Source organism: Salvelinus sp. IW2-2015, unplaced genomic scaffold, assembly GCF_002910315.2.
Source record: "Salvelinus sp. IW2-2015 unplaced genomic scaffold, ASM291031v2 Un_scaffold1736, whole genome shotgun sequence".
NCBI classification, from domain to species: domain Eukaryota; kingdom Metazoa; phylum Chordata; class Actinopteri; order Salmoniformes; family Salmonidae; genus Salvelinus; species Salvelinus sp. IW2-2015.
In genome coordinates, this window is record NW_019943121.1 from 123719 (window position 1) to 136446 (window position 12728).

General features: G+C 42.5%; 1 pseudogene; it reads right to left on the minus strand.

Annotated features, from left to right (window-relative positions):
* Positions 1-12728, minus strand: part of LOC112071834 (monocarboxylate transporter 1-like) — a 52110-nt pseudogene that overhangs the window by 12632 nt on the left and 26750 nt on the right.

The window sequence follows — 12728 nt, forward strand, 5'->3', positions numbered from 1 at the left end:
TCTCTCTCCCTATTTTGATGTATTTTTGATGTTTTTAATAAAGACAGTGTCTGTCTCTGTGTTTCAGTGAAGAATAACAGAAACCCCTTCGGGGATATCAGATTCCTCCCCTACCAGCCCCCTCTACTCACCTCCGCCGTACATGCAGGCCAGCATGATAGAGGAGATCCATGAGACCTGTGAGGGCGTAGCGTCAAAGGTGGCCTCCAGCTCCTTGAAGAAGACAGTGATGGACTTGGGGAAGGCATAGGAGAAGCCGATAGAGATGAAGGCTCCCACCACCACCGCCCAGCCCCAGCCCCCCTCTGGAGGAGTATAGCCCACCGGACCGCCCACCGCTGGGGCCATGCTGTCAGGGCAGTAGGGATAGTCCTAACACCCCCACACTGAAGGGTAGGTCACACACACCCGTTTGAGGTGGCTGGTTAAGACACTGGTAGAGGTTGTAGGTATAGTCAGGCCTTCTCAGTCTGTAGCTACCATCAGGAATCACTCTGGACCTGCAGACAGAGAGACATTTGAATGTTAGTAATTTAGCAGATGGAAGATTATTTAAGATACTGTTTGAAGGGGTTTCAGATGTTTTCGGAAGAAGGGCAGGGACTCTGCTGTCTTAGCTTCAGAGGGAAGCAGTTTCCACCATTTGGGTGCCAGGACAGAGGAGAGCTTGGGGTCGGAGGGCCAAGAGACCCGAGGTGGCAGAACGGCGTACTCAGATTGGAGTGTAGGATTTAAGCATAGCCTGAAGGTAGGGAGGGACAGTTCCTCTTTCTGCTCTGTAGGTAAGCACCATGGTCTTGTAGTGGATGTGAGCTTCGACTGGAAGCCAGTGGAGTGTGGAGAGGAGTGAGATGACAAACTTGGGAAAGTTGAGAACCAGGCGGGCTGCTGCGTTCTGGATAAGTTGCAGGGGTTGTGGGTTGTGGTGGAAAAATTACATTTAGACATACTATGCTGTTTTACTTAGACAATTGTCCATTGTTATATGCTAGTGTTTTTTTTTGCTGATGCAGGCTTGTCTTGTGTGACTCAGTCATAAGTCTGGGTGTACAGTTAAGAGCCGGGTGCGACCACAGTATGTGACATCCCGTTTGTACTATCTGCAGGAACTCATCTGTGTGGAAACTTGCAGGAAGGGACAGACAATTGTGGCAACGTCAGCTATCTTAATCTGCACAGACAAACTAAACGCCTTTTATACATTATGTTCCCCCACCCGTTTGCACGCATCTGCTAACTGCAACATATACAAAGAGGTCGGACTTTCCTATAAAAGCTGAGCCAACTGTTCGTTTGGCTTTTAACTCTGCACCATTGAGTGGATTGTTAACCGCTCGATTTTTGCAAATCTTATAATAAAGTTGTTGTTTGAAGAATCTACAGTCTCTCTTCTGGTTAGAATTTCCACAAAAGGGTTTAATGGCACAAGCCGGGAGGCCAGCCAACAGTGAGTTGCAGAGGATGGAGAACAAGTATCTGGATTAGGACCAGCGCCCCTTCCTGTGGAGGGTAGGGTGGTACTCTACAATGTTATAGAGCATGAACCTGCAGGAGTGGGTCACTACTTCCTGTGTGAGGTAGGGTCGTACTCTACGGATGTTATAGAGCATGAACCTGCAGGAGGGTCACTACTCCTGTTGAGGTTAGGAGTGTACTCTACAGATGTATAGAGCATGAACCTGCAGGAGCGGGTCACTACTTCCTGTGTGAGGTAGGGTGGTACTCTACAGATGTTATAGAGCATGAACCTGCAGGAGCGGGTCACTACTTCCTGTGTGAGGTAGGGTGGTACTCTACAGATGTTATAGAGCATGAACCTGCAGGAGCGGGTCACTACTTCCTGTGTGAGGTAGGGTCGTACTCTACGATGTTATAGAGACATGAACCTGCAGGAGCGGGGTCACTACTCCTGTGTGAGGTAGAGGTCGTACTACTACAGATGTTATAAGCATGAACCCAGGCAGGAGCGGGTCACTACTTCCTGTGTGAGGTAGTTGTACTCACGGATGTTATAGAGCATGAACCTGCAGGACGTGGGTCACGTACTTTCCTGTGTGAGGTAGGGTCGTATCTACGGATGTTAAGAGCATGAACCTGCAGGAGCGGGTCACTACTTCCTGTGTGAGGTAGGTGGTACTCTACACAGATGTTATAGAGCATGAAACCTGCAGGAGCGGGTCACTACTTTCCTGTGTGAGGTAGGGTCGTACTCTACGGATTTATAGAGCATGAACCTGCAGAGTGGGCACTACTTCCTGTGTGAGGTAGGGTGGTACTCTACAGATGTTATAGAGCATGAACCTGCAGGAGTGGGTCACTACTTCTGTGTGAGGGTAGGGTCGTACTCTACGGAATGTGTATAGGCTGAACCTGCAGGAGCGGGTCACTACTTTGATGTTTGCACAGAACGACAGGGTGTTGTCCAGGGTCACACCAAGGTTCTTTGCACTCTGGGAGGGCGACACTGTGGAGTTGTCAACCGTGATGGAGAGGTCATATCTGTTTATTATTGCCATCGAAATGTTAGCTGTTAAAATTATATCCAACAATAATATTAAGGGATTAGAAATCCAGGGCTTAAAAACTAAGGTGTCATTGTACGCTGATGATTCATGTTTTCTTTTATAACCAAAATTAGAATCCCTCCACAGCCTCAGAGGATCTAGATACGTTTTCTATTTTGGATTAAAACCAAATTATGACCAAATTATTATGACCAAATTACATATTGGATCACTAAAGAAAAATGCACCTTGTACAGTCGTGGCCAAAAGTTTTGAGAATGACACAATTATTAATTTCCACAAAGTTTACTGCTTCAGTGTCTTTAGATATTTTTGTCAGATGTTACTATGGAATACTGAAGTATAATTACAAGCATTTAATTTGTGTCAAAGGCTTTTATTGACAATTACATGAAGTGTATGTAAAGAGTCAATATTTGCAGTGTTTTTTCAAGACCTCTGCAATCCATCCTGGCATGCTGTCAATTAACTTCTGGGCCACATCCTGACTGATGGCAGCCCATTCTTGTATAATAAATGCTTGGAGTTTGTGGGTTTTTGTTTGTCCACCCGCCTCTTGAGGATTGACCACAAGTTCTCAATGGGATTAAGGTCTGGGGAGTTTCCTGGCCATGGACCCAAAATATTGATGTTTTGTTCCCCGAGCCACTTAGTTATCACTTTTGCCTTATGGCAAGGTGCTCCATCATGCTGGAAAAGGCATTGTTCATCACCAAAGAGTTCCTGGATGGTGGGGAGAAGTTGCTCTCGGAGGATGTGTTGGCACCATTCTTTATTCATGGCTGTGTTCTTAGGCAAAATTGTGAGTGAGCCCACTCCCTTGGCTTAGAAGCAACCCCACACATGAATGGTCTCAGGATGCTTTACTGTTGGCATGACACAGGACTGATGGTAGCGCTCACCTTGTCTTCTCCGGACAAGCTTTTTCCGGATGCCCCAAACAATCGGAAACGGGATTCATCAGAGAAAATGACTTTACCCCTGTCCTCAGCAGTCCAATCTTTTGCAGAATATCAGTCTGTCCCTGATGTTTTTCCTGGAGAGAAGTGGCTTCTTTGCTGCCCTTCTTGACACCAGGCCATCCTCCAAAAGTCTTYGCCTCACTGTGCGTGCAGATGCACTCACACCTGCCTGCTGCCATTCCTGAGCAAGCTCTGTACTGGTGGTGCCCCGATCCCGCAGCTGAATCAACTTTAGGAGAYGGTCCTGGCGCTTGCTGGACTTTCTTGGGCRCCCTGAAGCCTTCTTCACAACAATTGAACCGCTCTCCTTGAAGTTCTTGATGATTCGATAAATGGTTGATTTAGGTGCAATCTTACTGGCAGCAATATCCTTGCCTGTGAAGCCCTTTTTGTGCAAAGCAATGATAACGGCACGTGTTTCCTTGCAGGTAACCATGGTTGACAGAGGAAGAACAATGATTCCAAGCACCACCCTCCTTTTGAAGCTTCCAGTCTGTTATTCGAAATCAATCATCTCCAGCCTTGTCCTCGTCAACACTCACACCCGTGTTAACGAGAGAATCACTGACATGTCAGCTGGTCCTTTTGTGGCAGGGCTGAAATGCAGTGGAAATGTTTTTGAGATTCAGTCCATTTGCATGGCAAAGAGGGACTTTGCAATTAATTGCAATTCATCTGATCACTCTTCATAACATTCTGGAGTATTTGCAAATTGCCATCCTACAAACTGAGGCAGCAGACTTTGTAAAAATTAATATTTGTGTAATTCTCAACTTTTGGCCACGACTGTACGTCACCGTGTAGTTTACCAATGGAATGGCAAGCCGGGCATATTTATATAACGAATATGAATTCGGAGGGCAGAAATGATTAAATATTAAAGCATTAGACCCTCACTAAAGGAATTAGTCATACAAAAGTTGTACTTAAATCCAAAATGGTTCTCCAGTAAACTAGTAAGAATGTCTCACCCCATGTTCAAGAATGGCCTTTTTCCCTTTATTCAGATTACAACTGCTCACTTTCAGTTATTTGAAAACAAAATCTCCAAAATGTTATTTTTTAAACATGCCTTAGAAAGTTGGTTGCAATTTCAGTTTAATCCACCTGAAAAGACAGAACAAATAATACAACAAATATTGTGGTTAACTCAAATACACCAATTGATAAAAAATAAAAAAACTTATTTAGCGATAAAATGTTTGTTTTTTTAAGTATAATTTTTGTAAATTATATCATAAATAGGACTGGTGGAGTTGTCACACATGCAACTAACACAGACATATGGAAATGTCTGCTCTACCCAAAATTACAACCAACTAATTGCAGCATTAACAAAAAAATGGAAGACGCAAGTGGAAGGGGAAAAAGTAAGGAACTTGTCTGTCAGCCCTGCATTAAAGACCAAAAATGGTTGAGGAAAATTGTGACAAATAAAAATACATACCAATTTCATTTAAGGACCAAAAAATTGACAGCTGTGCCATATAAAATTGCAAAATAGATGGTTAGAGATTTTCAATGTAATGATTCCATGGGACATGGTTTATGAATTGACACGGAAAACAACTCTGGATTCAAAACTTTTAATTTTTCAATTTAAATTATACAAAATTCTTGCAACCAATAGAATGTTATATATATGGGGGATACAATCTTCCCAGCTCTGCAGATTCTGCTGTGAGGAGGCAGAGTCGTTAGATCATTTATTTTGATATTGTCCATATGTAACTCATTCTTGGTCCAGGAATGGCTGAAGAATTACAACATTTACCTAGAACTAATCAGCAGACAGCAATACTGGGTGATTTGAAAAGTCAATCAATAATATAATAATTATTTAGCAAAAATAATATTTAATTTACAATCTGTAGAAGCTATGACATTAGAAAGGTTCAGTATTTTTGTGAAGGATGGAACGGAAAATATGGCGCTGTGCAACGTGACGCTCATAAATTCAGAGCGCTGTCAGATTGACAGTTTGTAAATTCAGACCGTTTTGCTCTCACGTTGTAGGGTTGATTTGAGCGTTCTGGCCTTACAACGGCAGTCAAGCACCCAAGTTAACGTTGGCTAGCTACTTCGACACAAATGAGACCACTGACCATTTTACTCGCCCTAGCAGAGCTGGTTAGGCAGTTTTCATGTTATCCAGAGCGTTGGTGACTAACTGTGCTGCTGGAAACAATTCCATTATGCTTTTTTGCCGACGTTTACTGACACCGGCCATATTCAACGGGTGTTGAGCGCTCGTAAATTCATTATTCTGCTCTTTGGTGCTCAGAAGAGTGTGCTCTGAAATCGGTGTAGATAGCCAGAGCGAGTTTACAAAAGCACCCGAATGTTCATTGAGAACCGCACTACGACTATACCATTTAGCTAAACTAAGAATGACGGGAATAATCAAGTCAATAAACGTTGTGTAGGTAGGTAGATAGCCTGTAGTTAATATACTGTCAAGTTTGATGTATAACTACTAACGTTAGGTAGATAGCTAACATACCGGTACATACCGCTGTAATGATATGCTGTGTGGTTCGTAAGGACAGCGTAGCTAACATACCGGTACATACTGCTGTAATGATATGCTGTGTGGTTCGTAAGGACAGCGTAGCTAACAAATTGTCAGCCAACATAACGCGTAAGGTAACTTTTTTGAAAAGTCATTACTTTATGACATTGAGTAGCAAGCTACCACGAGGACACGCTCTATCGTCTCTGTGGCTTGAGTATGCTTTTGGTGCAGTGTCAATTTCGGGCAAGAAGGTTGAGGGTTCGAAACCTGCTCCCTGCTTGTTTCATTTGAAGTCGTATACAATTATCAGTTTATTATTTGGTTTATATTGCCCAGTCATTGTCAGTTAGAGACAGTAGTGCATTGGGACCCAAAAACATAAATCAGTGCTCTAACTCCCCCTTGGTTGTTAAGGCAAATCTGGTCTGTGATGTGAAAAAAAAAACGTCCTATCTAGCTCGGCTATTAGACTATTCTTTAGTAAAGGTTGAATAGTCTATTGTTCAGCTATTAGCCCCCCTGTAAAGGTTGAATAGTCTATTGTTCAGCTATTAGCCCCCCTCCCCAACTTGCAACAAACAAATGGATTTCCTTTTTGTCGAGAGCAAAACTATATTTTCAATCAAAAAAAATTTTTCTGAAAGCAAAAACAAGGCTTCAAGGTAAAAAAAAAAAAAATTTAAAATATTTTGTAATAGAGTGCAAAACTTTATGCATTTTATTCCCCCAAAATATTTTGAGAACAAAAAATGTATTTAAAAAAAAACCTCTTTTTGGCAATTTTTTTGTGTCCGTTTGGCTACAACCAATACTGTTCAGCCTTTCTTTACAACACAAAGGAAGTCATAGCGAACACCTACGAAGAAGGACTGTGTGATGATGGCATCTCAGGTAAGCAGTACTGGCTGTTCTTCCATCCAACACCCAGGAAGAAGGACTGTGTGATGATGGCATCTCAGGTAAGCAGCACTGGCTGTCTTCCATCCAAACACCTACGAAGAAGGACTGTGTGATGATGGCATCTCAGGTAAGCAGTACTGGCTGTTCTTCCATCCAACACCTACGGAGAAGGACTGTGTGTGATGATGGCATCTCAGGTAAGCAGTACTGGCTGTTCTTCCATCCAACACCTACGAGAAGGACTGTGTGATGATGGCATCTCAGGTAAGCAGCACTGGCTGTTCTTCCATCCAACACCTACGAAGAAGGACTGTGTGATGAGGGCATCTCAGGTAAGCAGTACTGGCTGTTCTTCCATCCAACACCTACGAAGAAGGACTGTGTGATGAGGCATCTTCAGGTAGCAGTACTGGCTGTTCTTCATCCAAACCTACGAAGAAGGACTGTGTGATGGCATCTCAGGTAAGCAGTACTGGCTGTTCTTCCATCCAATACCTACGAAGAAGGACTGTGTGATGATGGCATCTCAGGTAAGCAGTACTGGGCGTTCATCCGTCCAAGTTTTAGCTAGTAGTTCGCTCCTACGATTCAGTGTCGGTTCATAACATTGTACTATATTACATACATACATACCGTAGAATGATAAATAATGCATTTATTATTCTCAAGCTAACCAAAAGCATTTTACTACAAACACCTGCACTCGCCATAGTCAGTTGATTTAATCTAACTTTCTTTTATGGGAACTGATACGCAGGCCATGTCCTACTTATTTCATAGTCAATATATAATCAAATTTCATGACAGTGTAAGGGTTAACTTTTTTTACAGAAGGATGAAAGAACACAATATGTCTGTCAGGGAATGCTATTCTGATATGTCAGATGAAGAGTTAGACCAGAATGTTAGCGCCATTAAGGCAAGGATGCCAATGCGGGCTTTAGAATGGTCAAAGGAACAATGGGCCATCGTACAATGGCGAAGAGTTAGGGAGTCTTTGCAGCGTGTAGATGGTGCAGGTATCATTGCCAGAATGATCCAGCTTCGTTGCATTGCTCGGCAAAAATACTCTGTTCCATGTCTCTCGTCCACATTGATATAAATCAGAAATTGATTAAGGTACTAAGATGTATAAAGTCTCCATCAAATCTAAGTTATTTTAACTGTTTTATTCCGAGACACATTTTCAACGATGTATGAAACGGGAGTTGTTCTTCGTCAACTGGTAATACATAAATAATGAAGCAGGATAATAGGTTAAACATTTCACTTTTAATTCCAATACTTTTTTCAAGATACATTGTCATCTTTGGCAGTATAGATGGATTTTCAAGGAAGGTCAGTATATTATTTAGTATACGTATTGCATATTTCCCTTCACCTAATGAACAACCACAATACCAGTCTGATGTTAAGCTTTCTGGGCTGTATTGACGTATCCTGAAAATGACATATGCTGCTTTAGATTGAACGGTCATATCTCAGTTATTGTTTTCATATCTACAAAAAATAAGCTGTTTTTTGTACTTCCAGAGTGTGAGCTGATCGAGGGGTCGAAAATGTAGATATTGCCAGATGTTCACTGTGTGAGGACCAGGCCGTGGAAGCTTTATTGCTGCTAAAGTGTCCATAACCAGAGGTAATTAAACTGCTCTGTGTTCTTTTCTCCTCTCTGCCTGTCTTGTTGTACATGGAACCTGTCTCACATGCACAGTTTGGAGGAAGGATACCTTGACCTGTCGAATTCTATCCACCTCTTCTGTGTGGGATATGTGTTCCTACCTCGTCTGCGTGCAGATCTGCAGCAATTCACAGAGAGTTGGAATAATCACCCTTCAAGTACAGAGGCGAACCTGACACCTCACCAGCTGAGGCATATCGGAATGGTCCAAACACCTGTGCACATTTTTATTTTTGCCTTAGCACTAAAAACCCTAGCCAAATACATTTAAACTCAGTTTCACAATTCCTGACATTTAATCCTAGTAAAAATTCCCTATCTTAGGTCAGTTAGGATCACCACTTTATTTTAAGAATGTGAAATGTCAGAATAATAGTAGAGAGAATGATTTATTTCAGCTTTTATTTTCTTTCATCACATTCCAGTGGGTCAGAAGTTTACATACATTCAATTAGTATTTGGTAGCATTGCCTTTAAATTGTTTAATTAACTTCGGTCAAACGTTTCAGGTAGCCTTCCACAAGCTTCCCACAATAAGTTGGGTGGATTTTGGCCCATACCTCCTGACAGAGCTGGTGTAACTGAGTCAGGTTGTAGGCCTCCTTGCTCGCACATGCTTTTTCAGTTCTGCCCACAAATTTTCTATAGGATTAAGTCAGGTTTTGTGATGGCCACTCCAATACCTTGACTTTGTTGTCCTTAAGCCATTTTGCCACAACTTTGGAAGTATGCTTGGGGTCATTGTCCATTTGGAAGACCCATTTGCAAACAAGCTTTAACTTCCTGACTGATGTCTTGAGATGTTGCTTCAATATATCCACATAATTTCCGCCACCTCATGATGCCATCTATTTTGTGAGTGCACAGTCCCTCCTGCAGCAAAGCACCCCCACACCATGAAGCTGCCACCGCCCATGCTTCACGGTTGGGATGGTGTTTCTTCGCTTGCAAGCGTCCCCTTTTTTCCCGCAAACTTAACGATGGTCATAGGCCAAACAGTTCTATTTTTGTTTCATCCGACAGAAACACTTTCTCCAAAAGTAGATCTTTGTCCCATGTGCGTTGCAAACCGTAGTCTGGTTTTATGGCGGTTTTGGAGCAGTGGCTTCTTCCTTGCTGAGCGGCCTTTCAGGTTATGTTGATATAGGACTCGTTTTACTGTGGATATAGATACTTTTGTACCTGTTTCCTCCAGCATCTTCACAAGGTACTTTGCTGTTGTTCTGGGATTGATTTGCACTTTTCGCACCAAAGTATGTTCATCTCTAAGAGACAGAACGCATCTCCTTCCTGAGCGGTATGACGGCTGTGTGGTCCCATGGTGTTTATACTTACGTACTATTGTTTGTACAGATGGACATGGTACCTTCAGGTCTTGGCTGATTTCTTTTGATGTTCCCATGATGTCAAGCAAAGAGGCACAGAGTTTGAAGGTAGGCCTTGAAATACATCCACAGGTACACCTACAATTGACTCAAATTATGCCAATTAGCCTATAAGAAGCTTCTACAGCCATGACATAATTTTCTGGAATTTTACAAGCTGTTTAAAGGCACAGTCAACTTAGTGTATGTAAACTTCTGACACACTGGAATTGTGATACAGTGAATTATAAGTGAAATAATCGGTCTGTAAACAAATTTTGGAAAGATTACTTGTGTCATGCACAAAGTAGATGTCCTAACCGACTTGCCAAAACGATAGTTTGTTAACAAGAAATTTGTGGAGTGGTTGAAAAACGAGTTCTAAGTGTATGTAAACTTCCGACTTCAACTGTATGTCTAATAATGACATTATCTTCTATTATTTGTCCTTATGTGTCTACTTTATGCTGAAAAACACTCTGTAGCCACTTAGTGTGGACACCAGGTGAGACCACACACACACAATAACAGTCTCTCTCCTTCACTTCATCCCTCTCCCCCTAAATCCTCTAGGTTATATCAACTGTGTTGGTGAACCCCTCCCGCATGTGAACTGGCTGACAGAGGGCACAGCATGATCATAGGTGAGAGGTCAGGTCAACAGGAAGTATTATTAAAGAGATGCTTTACATTGAAATACAGACAGAGATGTATTAGTCCCAGAGTTAATGATCCAAGGTCAGTTTTGCATTTCACCTCCTGATGATTATGATGACTAACCATGTTAGAATGAAAAAAACAAGGCTCTCGCTCTATCCATCTGTCTCTCGTATGCAGGTATGTTTTGATGTGAGAGGGGAAGCCAGTCCCGTCATCGCCACCTCACCCGCTCTTAAGATGGCCAACTGGGGGCCCAAGGCTGGTTAGGAGACACCACTAGAGACTAGAAGTCGACAGATTAAAATTCGTTATTCCCGATTTCAAGTTTTCATAACAATCGGTAATCGGCATTTTTGGATGCCGATTACATTGCAGTCCACGAGGAGACTGCGTGGCAGGCTGACCACCTGTTACGCGAGTGCAGCAAGGAGCCAAGGTAAGTTACTAGCTAGCATTAAACGTATCTTATAAAAAACAATCAATCTTAATATAATCACTAGTTAAATACACATGGTTGATGATTTTACTAGTTTAATTAGCTTGTCCTGCGTTGCAAATAATCAATGGGGTGCCTGTTCATTTATCATCAAATCACAGCCTACTTCGCCAAACGGGTGATGATTTAACAAGTGCATTCGCAAAAAAAGCACTGTCGTTGCACTAATGTACCTAACCATAAACATCAATGCCCTGCTTAAAATCAATACACAGAAGTATATTTTTTTTAAACCTGCATATTTAGTTCAAATAAATTAATGTTAGCAGGCAATATTAACTCTTCTCTTGCATTCATTGCAAGCAGTCAGGGTATATGGAGCAGTTTAGGCCGCCTGGCTCGTTGCGAAGACCATTTCTTCCTAACAAAAGACCGTAATTAATTTGCAATAATTTTACATAAATAAAATTCTAAATAAATTGTTCTTTAGAACAAATTCTTATTTTCAATGACGGCCTACCGTGGCCAAACCCAGACGATGCTGGGCCAATTGTGCGCTGCCCAAGGAAGGCTAATAGTTTATTACCATCTGTTCTAAATCAGGAAACAGTCATTCAACAAGATGGAAATGCATAAGCTATTCCCATTAAACTGAGACCAAACGATTAGCATGCAGATGCAGATTCACCAGTAACACTTCAAGAATTAGCATTCATCATTGACAGTGATTATGGACTATTTTGAAATTAGGTATGCCTAACTTGGTGTTTGAGGGTATTAAAAATATAACATTTTCTTGAGACAAAATGTGTGGGCATAGGCAGACATTGCAGTAGGAGGATGGATTTTATGCATATTTTATAACGGGGCTCTCCAACCCTGTTCCTGGAGAGCTACCATCCTGTAGGGTTTTACATTCCAACCCTAATCTAGCGCACCTGATTCTAATAATTAGCTGGATTATAAAATGGATGGGGTTGGTTACAAATGGGGTTTGGAGTGAAACCCTACAGGACGGTAGTACTACAGGAAGAGGGTTGGAGTGAAACCCTACAGGACAGTAGTACTACAGGAACAGGGTTGGAGTGAAACCCTACAGGACAGTAGTACACCAGGAACAGGGTTGGAGTGAAACCCTACAGGACGGTAGTACACCAGGAACAGGGTTGGAGTGAAACCCTACAGGACGGTAAGTAACCAGGAAAGGGTTGGAGTGAAAACCTACGGACGGTAAGTACACCAGGAAACAGGGTGGAGTTGAACCCTACAGGAGGTTAACACAGGAGACAGGGTTGGAGTGAAACCCTACAGGACGTGTAAGTACCCCAGGAACAGGGTTGGAGTGAAACCCTACAGGACGTAGTACACCCAGGAACAGGTTGGAGGTAAACCCTACAGGAGCGGTAGACACCAGGAAAACAGGTTGAGGTGAAAACCCTACAGGAACGGTAAGTACACCAGGACACAGGTTTGGAGTGAAAACCTACAGGAACGGTAAAGTACACAGACAGGGGTTGGAGTGGAAACCTACAAGGACGGTAGTACACCCAGGAACCAGGGTTTGGGATGTGAAACCCTAAACGGTACTCTCATGGTAACAGGTTGAAGAAACCTAAGAAGGAATCTCCCCAGGAGGGTTGGAGTGAAACCCTAACACAGACGGTAAGTAAACAGGGGAACCATGG